The sequence below is a fragment of the Equus przewalskii genome, unplaced genomic scaffold (genome assembly GCF_037783145.1).
Source record: "Equus przewalskii isolate Varuska unplaced genomic scaffold, EquPr2 contig_R1988, whole genome shotgun sequence".
Classification (NCBI taxonomy): Eukaryota; Metazoa; Chordata; class Mammalia; order Perissodactyla; family Equidae; genus Equus; species Equus przewalskii.
Window position 1 is genome coordinate 36699 of NW_027228588.1, and position 21813 is coordinate 58511.

The 21813-nt window shown below is 35.7% G+C and overlaps 1 long non-coding RNA gene across 1 annotated transcript; it reads left to right on the top strand.

Annotated features, from left to right (window-relative positions):
• Positions 1 to 1132: 1132 nt before the first annotated feature.
• Positions 1133 to 17680, top strand: LOC139081403 (uncharacterized). Its single transcript, XR_011536498.1, has 4 exons — positions 1133 to 1283; positions 12495 to 12617; positions 14421 to 14492; positions 14890 to 17680. It is a non-coding gene; the product is annotated as an uncharacterized lncRNA (long non-coding RNA).
• Positions 17681 to 21813: the final 4133 nt, after the last annotated feature.

Genomic DNA, 21813 nt, shown 5'->3' on the forward strand with positions numbered 1-21813 from the left:
CCTCTGCTAATGGCAGACAGAGAGTTTTGTCTGCTGCCCGGGCGGAACTCCGGAGCTTCCCCTCCGGGGCGTGGAGTCGGCCTCTGGAGCTTCACCCAGCCCCAGTCTGCTCGGAGATCTCCAGCAATCCCTAGCCCCACCATGCTGGCAGTGGCAGCCGGGAGACCTCCGTACCCTCAGCGACTCTCTCTGGGACCCTCCGGGCACCGTGAACACCAGGCGGGATCTCGCCGCCAATGGCAGAGAGAGACTCTCCCCGTTGGGCCCAGGTGTGCAACTCCAAAGTTTCCCTCTGCGTTTAGGAGTAATTGCGGGGTGTTTAGGTAGGGTTCTGGTCACCTGTTTCCACCGTCTCTCCTCTGTTGTGTGCTCGCTCCTGCCCTAGATGTGTGTTGATCTTCTGGGGGCGTCCATTGGAAGAAAGCCGCTTGCGGGTACTAGGCTGTTTGGTCGGGGTCGGAGAGTTTTCACCTATTTCCACATCCTCCTGGAGGAAAGTCCGTCCACCTTCTGATGTATAGTCGCGTGGGTATCTCAGACGTCCTGAGATGCTGTCTGGATATCCTTTGTTAAGCGATAAGTGTCCAAATAATTGTAGACTCGAAGGGGGAGAGACAAAGAGGACTACTCATGGCGCCATGTTGGATCCCCTCCTCCCTCTTATTGATATTTTTAAATAATCAGTTTTTCATTTTATTAATTTTCTTCATTGTTTTTCTATTTTCTATTCCATTGATTCCTGTTCTTTATTAGTTTCTTTTATTTGTTTACCTTTTGTATAATTTCCCCCCCTTTTTAAAGTATTTTAACCAGGAATGTCAGACCATTGATTTTATGACATTTGTCTTCTCCAATATTATCATATATGGCTTTATTTTACCTTGTAAACACTACTGTATCTGGATTTCAACCATTTTGAATGTTGTATTTTTACCATTATGCCTGTTGAAATATTAAGAAAATATTGTGAGAAACTTTCACAATATTTTCTTAATATTGTGCTCAAGCAGAGGGGACACTTCTCTACAAAATGAATATGTAAGCCCTCGGAACAAACCAATGTAGAGATGCCAGTGTGGAATGTCACTGAGAAGTTCAAACAAGGACCATGAGAAATGGAAAATCTCTTACAGGCTGCATGAGACCTGGAGACAGAACACAATGTGAGTTGACCTTGGAAGATATGACAAATATCTGCATGACTAAGCTCTGAGCTTGGCACAAGGAAAATGGATGACACCAATAGAAAAGATCACAGGCCTTTCCTTAATATTTCTGACGTGGTAAGCATCAAGGCCTTGATCATCATGTGGGAGGAGAAGGGAAAGGAACATTACTGTAACTAAATGTTTTCCTATTCCAGGTTGGGTCAATTTGAGTGCAATTACTTCCACTTAGGACAGTAAACTTTGTGGCGTTGCCTGCTTCTGAGTCTTGAGGAGCAATTTTCACTGGTTAAATTTTGCAAACAAAACCAGCAATGTATAAAATAACCATACTGAAAATCTCTTAACAAAGCATTAATATCAATCTCTGCGTGTGGACTCAACTGATTTATGACAAACAAGTTCTAACTGTTTGAGCAAACTGACCTAGAGACAAGCAACTCCAGTCACTGTTGATTTGGGGCATGCTGCCGGTTTATGAAGAATGAGAAATGATCCTGCAGAATACTTTATAGTGCTGGGGCAGATAAAATGCAGGCAGTTTTTTGCGCAGAAAAAAAAGGGGCAATAAAAGGAGCTTTATTAGAGGTTGTCAATAAAATAATCATTTTTTTCTCTAATTCCAAGGATAATGCTGAGAAAAGGAAGTTCAAAGACAATGATATTAAGGCCCTGTATTTCAGATTCTAGATTCATTTTACAAAGTGGACAATTTTACGGAAAGAAGATTCACAAAGAATTAAAGTTTGGACAAAATCCAGCATTACGATTTTCCACAAAATCTTGAGCAAAACAATAAGCACTGTGCTTTTTCTTAGACCCATGCGGCATGATGCAATCTGTACAATGCATTAGCTTTGTAATAAGAAGCTTCAGATCCACGAGTCAGTGGTTAGCACTCTTGACCTATGATGTGGTAGGTACCTAAACCCATCCCAGTATAGCGATTTAGATGGTGTTGTGGCACAGATCTGGCTGTGGGCATGGCCTGCAGAAGAGAACATCGTGACAGTGCCTTTGGCACTTTATTCCTAAGTAATCTGTTAACCTATCAACACATTTCACTATATGATCTTTGGAATAATGAAACTTTAATTATTCAGATACCTTCAAAAATTGGAACCTCACACACTTCATGCATTTTAGATATGTGATGAATGTTTGGCGGACTGAGAATTAGTAGCCTTGAGTACTCGTAAACTGGGGATGCACTGGGGCATTTTCATTGGCCCACTAAGGGGAAAAGAGGAGAGGGACACTCTACTTTCTTACACATCGTACAGTGAACAAGAGAAAGCATGCTTCTTCACCTGAGTAAATTAATCTAAGCCTGATCTTGCTTAGTTTACAAGAGAAAATTTTCCAACAATTGTTAAGAGTAGAGGAGAATGTCGTGCCAGTTATAAAGTTTCCCCAAATCATATAGCCAACAATGCTTTACCACAGGTTTTCAAAAGATCTTTTCCCTTCTCAACACTTTGCCACTTGCTCATTTCCAAAAACAGTTCTGCTGCTGCTGGCAAATTCTCTGTGCTCCTGTAAAAGGCCTAGTCTCCTGAGCCACAGAAACACGCGCTGTAAAATGGGAGAACATTTGCTTTCACTTCTCTAAGAAACATCCATGTACTATAAGGATTAAATCCATATCCATTTGTTTAAAAGTTCTCTTATCTCCCAAAGCCAAATGGTTACACCCTAAGATGGGCACCTAAGTTAGTCAGGGTGGACCACTAAGACATCTCCCTAGGGACTGTCGTTTCAAGGAGAAATAAGACCCAAGGGTTGGAGACACCTCTAGTTGGTAAAAGCCAAAACCATGAGGCTGTCTGACTCCCGGAGAGATTATTTACATGCCAAAGGGTTCAGTTAGGATTCAGGCCCATTATATTTCAGGAGGGAACAACTGCCCCCTTCCCCTTTATAAGCAGAAGTTAGTCATTTTCCCCCATATCTTGCCTATGAAGTGTCCAGCTACTCATTAGGACAACTGACCTGGCTCTCATCAGGTTGCTCTAGGGGTAAGGACTAGGGCAACGGGCACCAACAGACATATTACTTACTGGGAGGCATTTAATGAGAAATCTGTCTCTTATCTAGAATACCCTATGTACACATTCAGGATTAAATTAATAAAAATGAATGTTAAAAGCCAGTGGGAGCTATCTTTCACCATTGCCTTTATTTCCTCCTGTTCTCCTTTTCTGGTTTAAATTGCCCCAGAAAAATATTTTATATTTAGAGACAAATTGTACATTTTAATATGATATTTAAATTATGTAAGCCTATTTACATTTTTACATTTGATATAGTTTTTTTTAACAACAAAAGGAATATCATGGGAATATTTCTTCCATGGGATCGTGGAAACCTGTGCTTTAGTATCTCATCCGCAACAATTAATCCTGGCTCTACATCTCAAGAATTGTGTGACACAAGAAAAGAGTTAGTTCCTCCTCTGAGGGAGTGATAGCAATTTTAATTGCCTTTAGATTGGTATAATGATAAAAATAAAAATTTAGCCATAAATTCACCAAAGAATTCATAGCACATATTCAGAATTTAATAAATGGAAGAACCCTTTGTTTGCTAATAGAAATTGTTAGTACTTTAAATTAAGTTAGAATTAAAACTTGGAAGTGAAGGAATACTTCACTTGCTGGTGAGTAGATACACATAAAGACACTTCTCTGAACATCAGCACTCTTTTGTTTCTTTTCAATTATTTTATTGAGGTCATAATGGGGGTTATAACATTGTGTAATTTCATGGTACATTATTGCTTATCAGTTTCTGTATAGACTGCATCATGCTCACCACTAATAGTCTAGTTTTTATCTGTCACTATACATATGTGCCTGTTTACCCATTTTTTCCAGCCCTCCAACCCTTCTCCTCTGGTAACCACTGATGTGTTCTCTTTGTCCACATGTTTATTTGTCTTCCACATGCGAGTGAAATCATGCAGTATTGGTTTTTCTCTGTCTGGCTTGCTTCCATGTCTTGGCTATTGTGAATAATGCTGCAGTGAACATAGGGATTTATAAACCTCTTTGAATTGTTGACTTCAAGTTCTTTGGATAAACATCCTGTAGCGGGATAGGTAGGTTGTTTGGTATTCTATTTTTAACTTTTTGAGAATTCTTCATACTGTTTTCCATAGTGGCTACACCAGTTTGCATTCCGACCAGGAGTGTATGAGTATTCCTTTTGCTCCGCATCCTCTCCAACATTTTTTACATTTTGTCTTGGTAATTATAGCCGTTCTGATCAGCGTAAGGTGATATCTCATAGTTTTGATTTTCATTTCCCCAATAATTAGTGATGTTCAACATTTTTTCATGTGTCTGTTGGCCATCTGGATATCTTCTTTGGAAAAATGTCTGTTCATATCCTTTGGAGCAGAAATAAAGAAATGGAAAGATATTCAATGTTATGGATTGGAAGAATACACATAGTTTCAATGCTCAGGGGCTGGCCAGGGGGTGCAGTGGTTAAGTGCACATGTTCTGCTTTGGCGGCCCAGGGTTTGCCGGTTGGGATCCCGGGTATGGACATGGCACTGCTTGGCCATACTGTGTTAGGCATCTCACATATAAAGTCGAGGAAGATGGGCACGGATCTTAGCTCAGGGCTGGTCTTCCTCAGCAAAAAGAGGAGGATTGGCAGCAGACATTAGCTCAGAGCTAATCTTACTCCAAAAAAAAAAAGTCCATATTAGTGAAAGCAATCTACAGATTCAATGCAATCACAGTCAGAATCCCAATGACATTCTTCACAGAAATAGAACAAAGAATCCTAAAATTTATATGGAACAATAAAAGACCCCAAATAGCCAAAGCAATACTGAGAAAAAGGAACAAAAGTGGAGGCATCACAATCCCTGACTTCAAAGAATACTACAAAGCTATAGTAATCAAAACAGCATGGTGCTGGCACAAAAACAGACACATAGATCAATAGAATAGATTTGAAAGCCCAGAAATAAAACCACACATCTATGGGCAGCTAATCTTTGACAAAGGAGTCGAGAACATACAATAGAGAAAGGAAAGTCTCTTCAATAAATGGTGTTGGGAAAACTGGACAGTCACATGCAAAAGAATGAAAGTAGACCATTATCTTACACCATACACAAAAATTAACTCAAAATGGATTAAAGACTTCAATGTAAGATCTGAAACCATAAAACTCCTAGAAGAAAATATAGGCAGTACACTGTTTGACATCAGTCTTAGCAGCATCTTTTTGAATACCGTGTCTACTCAGGCCTGGGAAATAAAAGAGAAAATAAACAAATGGGACTATGTCAGACTAAAAACCTTCTGCAAGCAAAAGAAACCATGAACAAAATGAAAAGACAGCCCACCAACCAGGAGAATATATTTGCAAATCAAGGGGTTGATTTCCAAAATATACAAAGAACTCATACCACTCAATGACAAAAAAACAAACAAACTGATCAAAAAATGGGCAGAGGGTACGCACAGACATTTTCCCAAAGAAGTAGTCTTGTTTCTTTACCATGCAAATCCAATATCTTCCACCATAGTATCGTTTCTATTACTCTCAGAAAACAAGGATCTTTATGGAGGAACGTGGAGGGGACTCATACTAACTCTTTTACATTATTATTATTTTTCTCTTCATGGATTGCTGCTGATGCTGCTGCTAATTGTCTCTTAACCAATGCTGTCTGATATTTCTCTTTGTCTATCTGAATTTCTTCCTCTTCTAATAATCTACTTGCACAGGCGGTCATGGGTCCTGAAGTAGCTCTGCTGCCCTCAGGAAAGTGGTTCTTGATTTCAAACACATTCTTGCTTCATCAGAGAACACAAACAATGATATGAAGTTCAAGGTTTGAGGCTGGAAAGGCAAAGTCCCACAGTAATGTTTAGGTTTTTCTTTTAGTGCACGCCTAACTCTTCAACACATCTTCACACGTGATAATTTCCAAAACTTCCTGAATAGCAATGTAAATCAGGTTCCTGTTCTTTCTATAGGAATCTATGTTTTCATGCAAATTAAAGGATATGGTTTCTTATTAATGCTCAGTGTCCCTGAATATTAGCAAACAATCAGAAGCTGAACTACCTGGTATAAATTAGAGAGATCAAAAAAGTATGATGAACTAATTTGTGAGTGTATTTAGCAAAATCTCATCTTTTACAGAAAACATATTCTATGGCACTTGCAATTAGAATAACTATTTTCCCTGAACTGAGATAAACCTTTGTTCTATTAGATATAGAAGGCCACTTTTATCTGGAAAAAATAGGAGGGAAAAATGAGAATTTTAAGTTGGAGTTGAAAAATAGTGGGTTAAAAGTTAAGAGAACAGAGTGGAAGTATTTGTACTTGATCTGCTAAGGATACAAGCTTAACTGCATTTATAAAAAGGGCTTGGACTGTTGTGAAGTCACCATGGACACGGTGAAGATTACAAAATGAGTATTAAGTTTCAAAATGATTTACTCAGATCAAAATTATTAAGTAAAATTTTAAAACTTATTTGTCAAACATGTAAGAAACTCTGTGTCTTTGGAAACATAATCATATTATTGATATGGGGATCATAAATTTTAACTACTATTATTAGAATGGTATTCACCATGAAATAATATACCACTGAGAAAAAAATATAGTGAAGGAGTCTTTAAAAAGTTTCTATAACATAAGAAATTATGGAATGAAGATCTTCCATAGAGTCATATTAGTTCTGAAATAACATGGGTGAAATGTTATTGATTTTTATCTGTTGTAAATATTCCATCATATTTATTTCATTTTAGGGAACAAACACATATTCCTAAGAGTTGCTGAATATTAACAGATATTTTCCCCATAAGGTATTAAACTTAGCAGCCACAAATCCATCTCCTCCAAGAGTTAACAGAAATCTTATCTTTATCATTGTGGACAGATTATTTTACACATTTCCTCCTTATGAATAAGAATTAATCAATTCGATATTTTTTCCCCAAAGAACACATTGTCAGTCTAGGAACTAGAAGGCAGATACCTTGATTTTTGTTTAAGGCATTAATTTATCTAAAATTTATTTGAGTCTATTTTTAAGAAAATGAGGAAAATAGTTTTGTATGGAAACCAGTAGAAGATAATAAATACTAATGATGAATTCAAATGTTATAAAATGTTCTCACATCTACAATTAAAATAGTTGAGTTTGTATTTTCACTCTGCATTACAGTCCATCTATCTAGACTGTGGAAGTTATGTTGTGATTTTCACAATTTTGTGTCTCTGGGTAGTTGCAAACTTGATGTTTAAAACTGAGTGTGCAATGTAACAATCATACCATAGTAGCTATATTTTACTGAGCGAGTACTAGGCTCCAGGCCCTGAGATAAACGCTTTGTCTGAGCTATAAATCACCTCTTCCTTGGACAGCATAGTGTATTATGCACTCAGATCTTTATATGATGATAAGAACTTGGAGGCTGAAGGTGTTTAAGAGATTTATCTGAGGTCACACCCTAATAAGTGGCAGGACATGGATTAACAATTGCATCTATATGACTCACAACCTATTCTTCATACTCTACATTCTGCTTTTTCCATTAGTTAGAGAAATTGTAGATCTTAAGTAGTTTAAAAAGAAATGTGGAGTTACAAATTTTATTCAAGGCCAGAGGTCCACGATGCTTCTTCGAGAAATGGATGTTTATGTGTAATAACCTGCTCTAAGCAGGTGACCACGTCATTAATCAGAATTGCTCCCTAACTGCTGTGGCCAGGTGAGGGTTAGTGGCGTTTTTCAGGATCTTATGGCACTACTAGAGGAGAGATCCATTTTTCAACTGACATTGCCAGGAAAAATTTAAAATACACCTCCTACCCTGCCAACATGTTGAACTTTGACCCAGGTGTATCTACATAGAGAATCCAAACAAACAAAAACCCATATAGGCTCAACCATAGAACTGGTTGCTTGATTAAACAGAACTAAATTTTACCCCGACTCTTCAATTCCAAGAACAGGCAGACTGGAATTGGCAAAGCCTTCTTCAGAAATCAATGGACAATTTGGCGCTTAAAGAACTATGCACTGAACAACGTAATAAACAATCACAATTTCAGTAATAAGTTTCCTGACACAACAGACTGGCACTTTGCACAGTCGTAATGAGAAAACAGCAGCTGAGGAACTGCAGAAAAGGAGCTAGACTTTACTGGAATACAGATTATACTGAGCTAATTAATGATTTTCACAAATGCCTTGTTGATTAGATATTAAAGTAAAAATCCCTTATATAATTTCTATATTTAGGGACACCATATAATTTTTCATCCAAACCAGGATTTTTCTGATAATGAAGAAAGCTCTATATTTATTTTTCTAAGACAACAGGAGGAAAGACAGGCTCACTTGAGCAAAGCAGGATACACGATTCTTTTATTTATAGTTGTCACGTATTAGTGTGTAGAATCAAGAAGTCAAAAAATGCCTTGGAGTTGGAGAAATCATGACTTCTAATACTGGGTCAACCTTCAGTTGTGTGATTTTGGGTGAATTAATTACTTTCACTGAAAAATGAAAAGAAGAAAAATACCTAACTTGAAGGCTTGTGAGAATTAAAAATTATATCTATAACATAATTAACACAGTGCCTGGCTTGTTTAAAATACTCAATAAGTAGACATATTTAGAATCCTACTTCTCATTGTGTAGCTTAATTTATTATCATCAATCTATTTGTAATATTAATGTAGCTCTGAGTGTTGGGATCCTATGTTTTGAAACTTGAAAGGGATAGAAAGCTCTGACTCTAATGTACCAAACTTCTACGCTCAGATCGGTCAAAAGTAAATCATACTGGGCCGGCTCCGTCGCCGAGTGGTTAAGTTTGTGCGCTCCGCTGCAGCGGCCCAGGGTTCGGATCCTGGGTGCGGACATGGTGCCACTCGTCAGGCCACTTTGAGGCGGCGTCCCACATCCCACAACTAGAAGGACCTACAACTAAGATATACAACTATGTACGGGGGGGTTTGGAGAGATAAAGCAGAAAAAAAAAAAGTAAATAGTACTCCTTAAAAATTCTGTCTTCATAAGATTAATTGTATATAGGTGTATTGAGTCTAAGGATCAAAGTAATGATATTCTACTTTGACTAGTGAAAAGCAATAGGATGTCCATATTAATATGATTAGAAGGAAACATTAGAATTAAATTGGTTTAATAAAGTCCAATTCATTCAATAATCTGAAGCAAAAATGTACTATTTTAGTATATAAATAAAATAAGAAAGTGATATTATGTATAGTTAAGAAATAAAATAAACACTGAACTTCAGTTAATTAATACATGTGAAATAGATTTTAGAAACATGGATTTAAGATATGAAAACTTCAGAAAAGTAAAGTGGAATTAGTTTCCAATTTTCAAGATTTACTTACTTCACCTCTTGTAAGCCAAAGCCAGTGATTTTTTTTAATGGTTAGGGACCTATATCCACATTCAGGTATGTCTATAAGTGTTGTTTGCTTTTGTTTTTGCATATACTATATATTATTTACTTCTCAGCATTTAAAATAATGACAATTGTGTAATTCCAAGACTAAGAAATTTAATGGGGCAAATTCTTAGTTAAAATGTTCTCTCTTACTTTGTTTTTAATCAACTATAAGCTAAAGGATCAAAACTGTAACAGAAAACGTAAAAAGAGTACATGTTATTTTCCTAGGATAGCGCTCTTACAACTTGTGTATTCTCATAGCTATAACACAGCATAGGAAAGTACAAATGAGGTGATCTATTTTTTTCAAGAAAGTTTTAAAGATATACAATTTAAGGGCATAGTTTCTTCATTTTTCACAGTGCAATCCATTTGCCAACCCTTTTAGCCTTTCCCTTTTCAGAACCCTGAACAACCAAGCTACATCTTACTGTGAACAAATTAGTTTTGACACCTTGAGACATTTAATTATTTGCAAAAGTGAGTCAGATGAAGGTAAAGTTGAGAGAAATGTTTTAAGCTCTAGGAAGATATATATGCTCAAAATTCCATTAGTGAAAAGTCCATAAATAAACATAATGGAAATGTACAAATAAAGTTTCAAATTTTTAGGAAATGAACATATTACAAAATAGAAATGTAAGGTTTAGCAGGTAATCAGAGTTTTTACATCCTACTATTCAGAAGTCTTTTTCAGAGGTGCAGGAAATCTCAGAGAACAAAGTGAATGTGGTGTTCATTTAGCACAGCCATTCATTTTACAGTGGCGGGAACTGAGGTGCAGAGAGGGTAAGGGATTTGCCAGGAGGTTAGGGTCACTTGCCAGTGTCTATTAAATTCAGTGAGAGAAACAACATCTAGGTTTCTTATTTGCCCTATATTATTTTATTAATTTCATTTGCCAATAACAATAGCAATTTAGGGGCATCTGAAGTCTGATGCTATGGATAACCTTTTTAATGAGAAAGTTGTGCTAATTAAATTTGTATAATCATAAAAACGGTATAGCTAATTTTTCCAAATACATCTATGGCTATGCTGATTTAAATGGTTATAATTCGAGAATTCTGAGAATTTTTAATCTATTAACTATTCCATTCATTTATTAATTAATAATTTAAATGTTTATTAAATGAACTATTTCGTGAATACGTGTGTGTGTGTATGTGTATTCTAAAGTTTGTTTTCCCTTACAATTTTTACAATCTTAAAAAAGTGTTAGGGGCTGGCCCCACTGCCTGGAGGTTGAGTTTGGCACACTCCGCTTCAGTGGCCTAGATTCTATTCCCGGGCACAGACCTACACCACTCATCAGCAGCCATGCTGTGGCAGCAACCCACACACAAAATACAGGAAGATTGGCACAGATGTTAACTCAGAGTGAATCTTCCTCAATAAAAAGAAAGCAAAAGAAAGATCACCTTCTTCTGAGAATGATAATTAGTTGAATTTGGTACATAAAATTAATATTTCAATTGATGTTTATTCATATTCATCCATGTAAGTTAAAATGTTTTAAGATATGAGATGCAAAATATGTCATGAAAACACATTTTTTTTTGTATTTTGGCCTGTCAATATATTTAAGATATAATGTGAAATATAATTAAGCTTTTTGCATTAAAGTGTATGAGAAACATTATCACATCATTTTTATCATACTTATAAATGTAGGTATATTCAGCTTGAAACTGTTAAAAGTAAGTCTAGATAAGTCTAGGTAGAAGTGTCAATAGAAAAATACAAGCAGAAATATATAAATATCATATAATAAAAGAGACTATAAGTCTAGGACAAAATGTCCTTTTTATATATGCTGATTTTTTTCTGTTCACAATTCACACATGAATATTCTGCATACATTATATTCCTTAATATTGAAATACTTGGAAATTTTCTTTAAACGTGCCCAAATTCAAAGTTACTAATTGTTTTAATGAAGACATTCCCTACTATTTTCTAAATGAAAAGGGGTAATGTTATTTTAGAAATAGTGCAGACTTTCCTCCTTTTGTGATAATTCATCTGGCTTACTTTTCATAGTCATTTTCATTTTCCATTTCATTACAGTATTATGAAATGTTTATAGAATCCCCCACTATAATAAAAAGATTGGTAGATTTCTAATCGCTTTAAATGATGCATACACGTATCTTTGTTTTGTAAAATATATTTAAAAAATACTCCTTTTTTAATGCTGAATGATGAAGTTGTAGAACTACTCCCACATCCAGGAAGCTGTGGATTATCCACGTATCTAGCTGTGCATAGCTCTATAGATTTATTCTTTGTCTATTTATTGCATCGTTGAAATGTTTTTACAGAAAAATTCTCTTAGTAAGATTATAATAAAAATTACTTCGACTTTTGAAGAACAGAGTCTTTCATGATTAATGACACACAAAGTTCTGCTCGAAGTTTCCTTAACATCTCAATAAAGTATTTTGATATTTTACAATTATTCTGATGCTATAGAATCACATGTGATTTGTTTTCTATTTAATTATTTTTATTAATTTCTATTAAGGTAATTTTCCATTTATTTGTTTGAAAAATTCTATGTTCACAGTTAATTTGAACAAAACTTTATTTACTTCTCTAGGAAGGAAAATAGGGAAAATTGTCAACACGTTATATAACTAAGGACAATATTCAACACATTAAACAAAGATGGGAGTAGTCATTTTTTTCAGACAATAACTAGCAGCAAATACTTCGATACTATAATTGACATCCATAAACTACTTTCCTTGAAGCATCTAAAAGTAATTTGTAGAAATTACTTAATTAGCCTCTCAGCAGTTCCCGGCAGTGGATTGCATTGTAATTACAGTGTACTTTGTATTCACAGTATTAATGGAGAGCATGAGCGCAGATATCTGTACAGCGCTACATGTGCAAAGGAAGCCGGGACCCGGTCAATAGGAAACCCTGCACGGGCACATTCCTCACACTTGTTCGCTAAGGGGGACAGGTAACCAAGGTTGTTTTGTGTACTCTTCCTCCTCATTAGTTTAGGTTTCCCCCGAAATATCTCACCGACTTTCGCATTTTTTCTGTTCTCTTTGCTCTCTGTCACAGACAAAAAAATTTAGATGTTTTGAAAAATAACTCACTGAGAATATACACTTCATGTTGTTTTCATAGGCTAAGAAAGAGGGAGAGACAGATACAGAGGGAGACACAGAGGGAAAGAGTACAAATTTAGGAAAAGTCATTGGCAAGTGAAATTAAATGCCCAAAGCATGAAAGCTTATAGAAAGTTAAGGAAATACTTCTTACATTTGATGAGTCCAGAGTGGACAATACATCAGAAGTGTACTAAATTGAGTAATTGGAACAAATGCTTCTTTCCTTTCTGTATCCAGGCAGTTGGTCACATAACCCTGCATTTTCTCCCTTTAGAGGCAGAGGTTATTTCTCTAACCTTTGTCTTTGGACTGGGGCATGTGGTTCCCTGATTCAAAGGATGCTAGCAGACATTGTGCAAATTGAGGCTTAAAATGGACTTGCACAGTTGGACTTTCCTTCATGTGGTTCTTGTATTGCCACAGTAAGAAGATGTCTCTGGGGCCCATCCAGTGGCATAGCAGTTAACTTCGCATGCTCCGCTTCAGAGGCCCACGGTTTGCCTGTTCCGATCCTGGGTGTGGACCTACACACACTTATCAAATCATACTGTGGCAGGCATCCCACATATAAAGTAGAGGAAGATGGGCAAAGGTGTTAGTTCAGGGCCAATCTTCCTAGCAAAAAGAGGAGGTTTGGCGGTAGATGTTAGCTCAGGGCTAATCTTCCTCAAAAAAAAAAAAGAAGAAGAAGAAGATGCCTCTGCTAGCCTGCTGATACATAGAGGATGGGAGACAGATGAAAGAAACTGGCAATCTCCAGCTTGGAGCTAAGCCCAGATGAGCTCACCCTAAATAAACTTACGTACAAACGCACAGATGAAAATGAATGATTCCCATTTCAGGATCCAGAATTTTGGGGTAGTTTGTTTCACAATATTATTTTGGCAACATTTGACCGATATAGAATGACACAGTGGAAATTGTAAGTTAGATTCAAGATATAGAGAGACTTTTATTTTAGATTTCATTTTTCTATAAGAAACTGTTCATTTTTGCATTTGTATACGCATTCACATGTTAGGGATAAACTCAACAAGAGCTTTAATTTACAATTTGATTTCAGTGTCAGTATTTAGAAGGCTCTATTACATGGTGACTTCAACATTGTTTCTGGTCTTGACCTTAAAGAAACAGACAGCCAATTATTTCTCCAGCAAAAATGGCTTCACCTAGGATCAGCAAAGAACTGCAATTTGGAGTCTGCAACTATGGCGAGCCACATGCAAGTCCTGAGCAACAAGGGGAGGAGAAACCCTCTTATAGAGGGGCAAAGAAAGTTGGGAGAGCTATTGTAAGCAAAAAGTCCATTGGAGGAGACTGGGAGATCAAAGCGTGGCGGCTTTTCATTGGCTGTGTTGTGACAGTCTCTCCTTGGCTATTACTGGGCAGGAAGAGGAAGTCTTCTTCCTGTTGGGCTCTGCAATGGTTAATACATGTGAGAGCTCTCCTTTCTGGCCTCTCAATTCTATTTTAAGTGAGGTTTCTGTTTATTGATTTTCACACTGCTATTGCTGATCAAGCATATTCTTGACTAATAACTGTGAAATCTTTTAGGTTACCTTCATTTCAAATTAGAATAAAACACCAATACCATGAGCAAAGCTTGTTGGTAAAATTATTGCTAATAGCTATATATTGACTTTCAGATATTGGTGAAATATTTGAGTCACACAAATGTTAAAGCTCATGAAACAAGCATGATGAAGTCCATGAGTGAGGTAAGAATTGCAAAAATTTAATACTTTTTTAACCCTTTATTTGTGACTATCACATAGCCTAATGTTACAGAATTACTGAATGTGGGGAAGAAAGAAGCCCATTTTCATTATCTTTCCTCAAAGACAAGACACTAGTTAAAAATGATATTAAAAGCACATTTTCATGTAGTTACAATTTTTTTTCTGGGGATGAGACCTTTTAAGATGTACCTTAGCAATTGTATCTCAATAAAGCTGAAAAAAATTTTTGCCTTGTCACAAACTTGTACATGATGTTGAAAGAAAATGAAAAAGCAACTACTTATGGTGTTTCTGATATGATACATCATGAAGTATATTTGCTAAAATATTTAATCTAAATATAATTAATTCCTTAAACCTTGTTTCTAAATTATAGGAAATAAATGGAATTAAGAAGAAATCATTAAGTAAATCCAGAAGCAGGACAAGCTATAAGACAACTGTCATTCGTTCATAAGAAATTGATGTCACAAAATAAAAAAGTTGAATCAAGTTGAGAGTCGAAAAGTGACTAAGAAGATATAACAACCAAATTCAACGAGTGAAATTAAATTGTATCATATATCTAAAAATATTTATGAAGTCATTGTTGGAAAAACTCAGAGCATAAATATACTATCTAGGCATGAAGTATCATGGAATCTATACGTGAATTACAAGTGATTTAAAATAAATAAAAGAGATACAGAGAAAAAGAGAGAGAGGATTTCAACAATATCCAAAAAGTAAGTTTAAATTTCTACTTACACACGAAAAAACAAATACTGTACTTTGTAAATAATAACACAAACTAGGGACAAATTTTATTTTACAACCAGTCATAATCGATATGTTGCTGGAACCACTCGTTGACAGTCAAGGGGATTCTAATTTGCTACTTGCTCTAAAGAGCCCTTAACATTTTATATCAGGAAAGGTGCATTATTCAATGTGTGTAAAATAAAAGGTATGTCTTCGTAGTTAAAAATTCAGAGATTATCTGTCTATTTTGAAAACCAATCACATCCTTCTTTGGCCACATTTCTTGATTCATATTGTAAGGATGAGTTTTAATCAGGCAGCAGGCGTATGAGAAACACTAGAAGTAAAAGATCTAATGAGGATAACAATCCAAACTCAATTCAGGAAATGTTCGGAAAGCATCTTCCCTGAGCTATGAACCCTTTTACTTTGTGAGATTATTTGAATCAATCTACTTGACCACAAACAATGAAATCTTTCAAGTCCAAGTGTGGAAAAAAAGAGAAATCTTTGTCAAGTTCATTTACTATTAGAGAATTAGGACAAACAACCTGGTGGCAGCCACTTCAGAGCTGACCAAAATCTAATGTGGTTCTCCACACCCCTCTGGAGAAAGTGGGTATTATGTAGAATGTTGCCATCTTGTGCATGCTATGAGATCCGGCAATGCTGAGAAATAATTTTCCTTTAAAAAATCTGACTAAAAACAACTTTTGTAATTTATATTTGATAATAAAAATTTTCCACTTTTAGATTTAATTCTTAATCTCAGAAGCTTATTCTTTTTAGCAATGTTTGCCATTGATCTGGGCTTTGACGCGGAATTAATTTTAATATACACCCATTTCATTTGGTAAAAATGTATACTTGCAGCATCTCTAAATCATACAAATATAAAATTAATTATAAATATTAAATACATTATATTTAAATGCATATAACCATTTTTCAAACACCTTATTTAATTTTAAAATTGTTGACATTTTACTTTTTCAAATAAATTTTATCTAACTTTATCTTCTTCAAATATTCAAGTACGTCAAATAATTTTGTTATGCTAGCTTAATTTTACCTTGTTTTCCATTTCATTTTTAACATATTCAGTTTACCTGTATAAGTGTTCTAGTATTAGAAAGTCAAAGAAATTGGCAAGTTAGGATGCTTTCAAAGGGAAATTTAGTATTACTATCATCGATGGCAGTGATACTGTGAAGTATTAGAAATAACATACTAAATATTTGCAGATAGGGTGGCTATATAGAATGAGTCTTGAGTGAAGTGTGATGCTTTAGTCATACACTTTATTGTATTTGCTCATCTCTCAGAGGTATTCACTAAAACTGGGGCGCTAATCATGTGAAGAAATGCGCATTCTCCGTGCTTTAGAATTTCATTCCCTGTGTACCAAGTACAAAAACCTGTAGTTTTCTCAAGAAACTTTACCTTCAAACTCTCTACATAAAAGAGCATTATGAATATTTTTATCAGCTGTATTTTAACATTAAGTAAATAACTCAAATAAAGATTGGCTTGGCGTGTAACCGGTTTTAAGTGTGTCTAGTGGAAATTAGAAAGGTCTTTTTCTTTAAATGATAGATTTGTGATCACTGACTTAGCCTCCGTATCTGTCACTGGTCTGTTCAGTTGTCTGTTTCCTCATGAGTGAGACTGGGTAGGTTGTTGCTAGGAACTTAGTCTGCTGGGTCACCCAGTGTGTTAGTGAGCAAGAGCTCAGAAGCGTCTCTATGATCTTATTTCTGAAGCATCGATTGTGAGGCCTCCTCTTTCACTTCTCATTTACTTTACTTGATTGTTCTCTCTTTTCTTCTGTCAGGCGTTCTGTCTTCTAAGGGTTGGTCAATTTTATTTTTTCAAAAAATTGACTCATCCTTTTGATCTTTTGTCTTTCTCCTCTATTTCCTTTCTTCTGTTCTCACCTTTGTGACTTCCATCCTTCTGTTAGCTTTGGATTCAGTTTTCCCTTTTCCTAGTTCTGTGTGTTGTCACTTAGGTTGTCAATTTGAGGTCCTTCTTCTTTAAGACATTACAAGTTGATCACTGCAAACTTCCCTCAGTATTATTTTTGCTGCATCCCATAATTTTGGTGTGTTTTTAATTCTTTTTGTTTGTCTTGAGCTATTTTTTAATTTCTCTCTTGATTTCCTCTTTGACCTAATGTCTGTGTAAGAGGTTGCTGTTTAATTTCCATCTCTCAGGAATGATCCAGGTTTCCTCCGGATATTGATTTCTAGTCTCACGCCATTGTGTTCAGGACAGATGCTTGGTATGATTTCAATCGTCTTAATTTTGTTAAGATTTGTTTTGTGACCTCAAACGTGATCCCTTCTGGAAAATACTCTGTGTGCTCTTGAGAAGAAGGTGTATTCTGCTGCTCTTCAATAAAATGTTCTTAGTATTTAATGTCATTTATTTCTACCGTGTCCTTATTTTCCGTCTGGATGTTCTATCCATTGTTGAAACTTGGGTCTTGAATTCTGCCGACTTTCAACTTGTATAATCTAGTGTTCAGAATACATAAATATCTCTTAGAACTCAATAATAAAAGACAAATAAAACAATTAAAATAGGCAAATGGTTGAAATAGACATTTCTCCAGAAGATATGCGGATGGCCCATAAGCACAAGAGAGATGCTAGATGTCATTCATGATTAGGGAAAGGGAAATTCAAACCACAATGTGCTACTGTTTCGAACTCAATGTGTAGGCTGTATTCAACATAAAGGAAAATCACAAGTGTTGGTAAAGATGAGGAAGAAGGGGAGACCTCATACATCACTGGTGGGAACGTAAAATGATGCAGCCACTGTAGAGCACAGCTTTGCATTTCTTAACATCTTCAAGCAATCATTGCCTTTGAGTTGGACAGTCCATTGTGAGGCATCTCCAAAAGAACATGGAAAACATATGTTCGCAGGAAAACCTGTCCATGGACATTCAAAGCAGCATTATTCACAGTAGCCCAAAAATGAAATAAACCCAATTTTCCACCAAATTATGAACACATAAAGCAAATGTGGCATATTGATACTATGGGATATAACACAGCCCTAAAAAGGAAGAAAGCACTGCCACGTGCTAGGCCCTGGATGATCCTTAAAAAAGTGTGCTAATTGAAGTGGTACACAAAGCCACAGATTCTATGATTCCATTTGAATGAAATGCCCAGAATAGCAAATCTGCAGGGAGAGGAAACAGATAAGGTCTTTCTGTGGACTTGGGTTAGGGCAAAGCACAGAGACAGCGAGGCTGGGTTTCTTTGCAAGGTATTAAAAATGTTCTGGAATTAGATAGTAGTGATAGCCACACAACATTATCATTGTCCTAAACGTCACTGACTTGTGTACTTTCAAATACTTAAAATGGTGTATTTTATGTTGAGCAGATTTTCTTCAGTGAAAATTTGAAATTAGGGTAATTCATGCAGCTATTAGGGGTAAGGCACGGTGTAGCCCTGAGAGTAAACAGCTGATTAGGGTCTAGAGGCGAGTACGAAAATCACACAAGCAACAGTCTGAGATCCAGTCCATAGTCATGGTCTCCACCTTGAAAAGACCAGCCAAGAAAATAGCTCAGTGGTCTTGGGGGCCCTGGGAATCTGTTCAGAGATCTCAGTAATACTGGGCAGTATTCTCACCTCTTGGACTCTCTGGTGTAGGTAGGTTTGAACTTGTCAGTTGCTGATGTACATGCAGGTGGTAGACCATGGGAGGGCCCCGACCCCTCCTTCCTTGGCCAGTATAGATAGTCTGAGGCCAGGTGGTTTCCTAAAATCATTTGGCAGAGACTTAGGCGACTGTCCCACAAGGAGTAGAATAGAGTCTCATGGAGCTGCTGTCCGTGTTGGGTTATGTTTGTCCATAAAATGTTAAATAGACTCTAATTCATAAAGACAAATCTGTGTCATGAGAATTAGGAATATTTATCTTGCTACTCCCTTATGAACTTTCTGAATATTCCAGGAAGACAGAAACTTTTAGAAAGAAGAATAGCTAAAAATAAATCAAATTAATATATATATGTGTGTTAATATATATTATATATATGTACATATAAATTAGATACGAAAAGGATGAATAAACCATTAATCTATGTCAAAGAGAGAACACTGCCTTAAAGATCTTGCCACAAAGGAAGTATGGCTGCATATTATTGTGAATTTAAAAAAAAATCATAATGAAGGAATTATCTTTACAGAAGTGAATGAGTGGCTCACAGAAAAAATCTAGGAAAGGAATAACAAAATGAAATAGAATAATTCAAGAACAAATGTTGAAGAGTAAAATAAGGCCATCACAGAAAGGAAGGTCAAATCAAAAGTATAAGTAACAGAATAATCACTAATGAAAATAAGGCAAGTGCTTGAATAGTAGAGCCAAGGAAAAAGTTGAAATGAACAAAATATTAACATGAGTAGAAAGAAAATGGTAAACTGGCAAAGGGATATCAGCATGCACATTACTGGCACCTTTTAAGGAAAGAACTGTAATAATTAAACCAAAAATATAACCAGATATAAAAATCTAAGAAGCCTGAATTAAAAAGTCGAAAATGCACAGTGTTCCAAGAAAAATAGAGGAGCAGCTTCTATGAAAATTAAATATTTATACATCTTTCATTCCATCAATTCTTTTCTTAAGAACTGTCTGCTGGAAATAAAACGAGTATATATAAAGATAAATTATAAGTATATTTTTGAAATATTGGAGTCAAAGTGACTAGAATCAAAGTGACTACTAATCCATAAGGAATAGCACAAATTTTTGCGTTTCAAATATTTGAAAATGAGAAATTAGCTCTACACCAGATAATGTTTAGAGATCTTCCCCAGATATTGCTGAAGGGGAAAAGCTTGATTTAAAACAGTTTGTAATATCTTATGTTTATAGAAGTAACCATAAACTAAGAAATGAACATGCTCTATACGTGTAGGATTTTTCCCCTTTACTTTTCCCTCTGTTTTGTATATTTTCTAGAATAAACTTCTACTTTTGATAAAGATAAAAAGTTATTTTTGAAAATATAATAACTTTCCATTTTGTGCATGCATACACATTTATAGAGGAATATACTAAACAATTTTCTTTGCATTATTAAATATACCTACTTTTAGCAAGAAATTTGAGTTCTTTTTCTTAAAATTTCTCTTTAAAAAATAAAAATTCTAATAAGTACTGCATTGAGGAAATATATTCTCTGAAGGTAGAGATCCAAATTTGGATAATCCCTCAGTATATGATAGGGAACTTTTACTACTTATTCTCAACACTAAACAGTTTCTACTCATTAATAAAGTGAAATCAAAAGTTATTCCAGTACTTTGTGAAAGTAATGTATAAGCAAAAGAGGAGAAGAAAAATTTGGAAAAATCATTTAATATCAGGAATACCAGATTAATCTGGTTTTAATTTTTTAAAACCTGTCTGATATTAAAAGACAGTTAAATGAAAGCTACAATCTTTTCAGAAAGATTCAGAGTTAATGGGATTCTGAGGTACCCCTGCTGGGATGAGCAAGGCGTTTTAGTGGAGGTGATATCCTAAAGTTGAAAGTCTGCATTTGACTTCAGTTCACCTTTCATTATTTTCTCCCTAGTTACTTTTTAACTAACCTAATGAAACAATCTATAAACAAGGAGCATTTGTAAAGCATGGGAAATTAGCATAGGTCACGGGTTAATAGCAAGAAATAACCATCCTTTAAATATTTACTTCTGTTGTAAAGGCAGGAAGATCAGGGAAATGAAAATCAAAACTACACTAAGATATCACCTTACACCTGTTAGAATATCCCAAAACCAAGAGTGACAAATGTTGGAGAGACTGTGGAGAAAAAGGAACCTGCATATACTTTTGGTGGGAATGCAAACTGGTGCAGCCACTATGGAAAACAGTATGGAGATTTCTCAAAAAGTTAAGAATAGAAATACCTTATGACCCAGCCACCCCACTACTGGGTATCTAGCCTAAGAACCTGAAATCAGCAATTCCAAAAGTCCCATTCACCCCTATGTTCACTGCAGCATTATTCACAATAGCCAAGTCATGGAACCAACCTAAGTGCCAAGCAACTGATGGTTGGATAAAGAAGATATGATAGATATATATACAATGGAATGCTACTCAGCCATAAAAAAGAACAAAGTCGTCCCATTCACAACAACATGGATAGACCTTGAGGGTATTATGTGGAGTGAAATAAGCCAGACAGAGAAGGACGAACTCTGTATGACTCCACTCAGAGGTGGTAGTTAACATAAAGACAAAGAGAACTGATCGGTGGTTACCAGGGGAAAGGGGGGTGTGGGAGGGCACTAAGTGTGAAGTGGTGTACCTACAACATGACTAACAATAATGCACAACTGAAATTTCACAAGGTTGTCAACTATCATAATCTTAATAAAAAAAAAAGTTCGGAATCATTACTCTGGTCATTTTCCTCATTTTATAAATGACTCACAGGGGCCACACCCATGGCCGAGTGGTTGAAGTTCCACGTGCTCTGCTTCAGCAGCCCAGGTTCAGGGGTTTGGATGCTGGG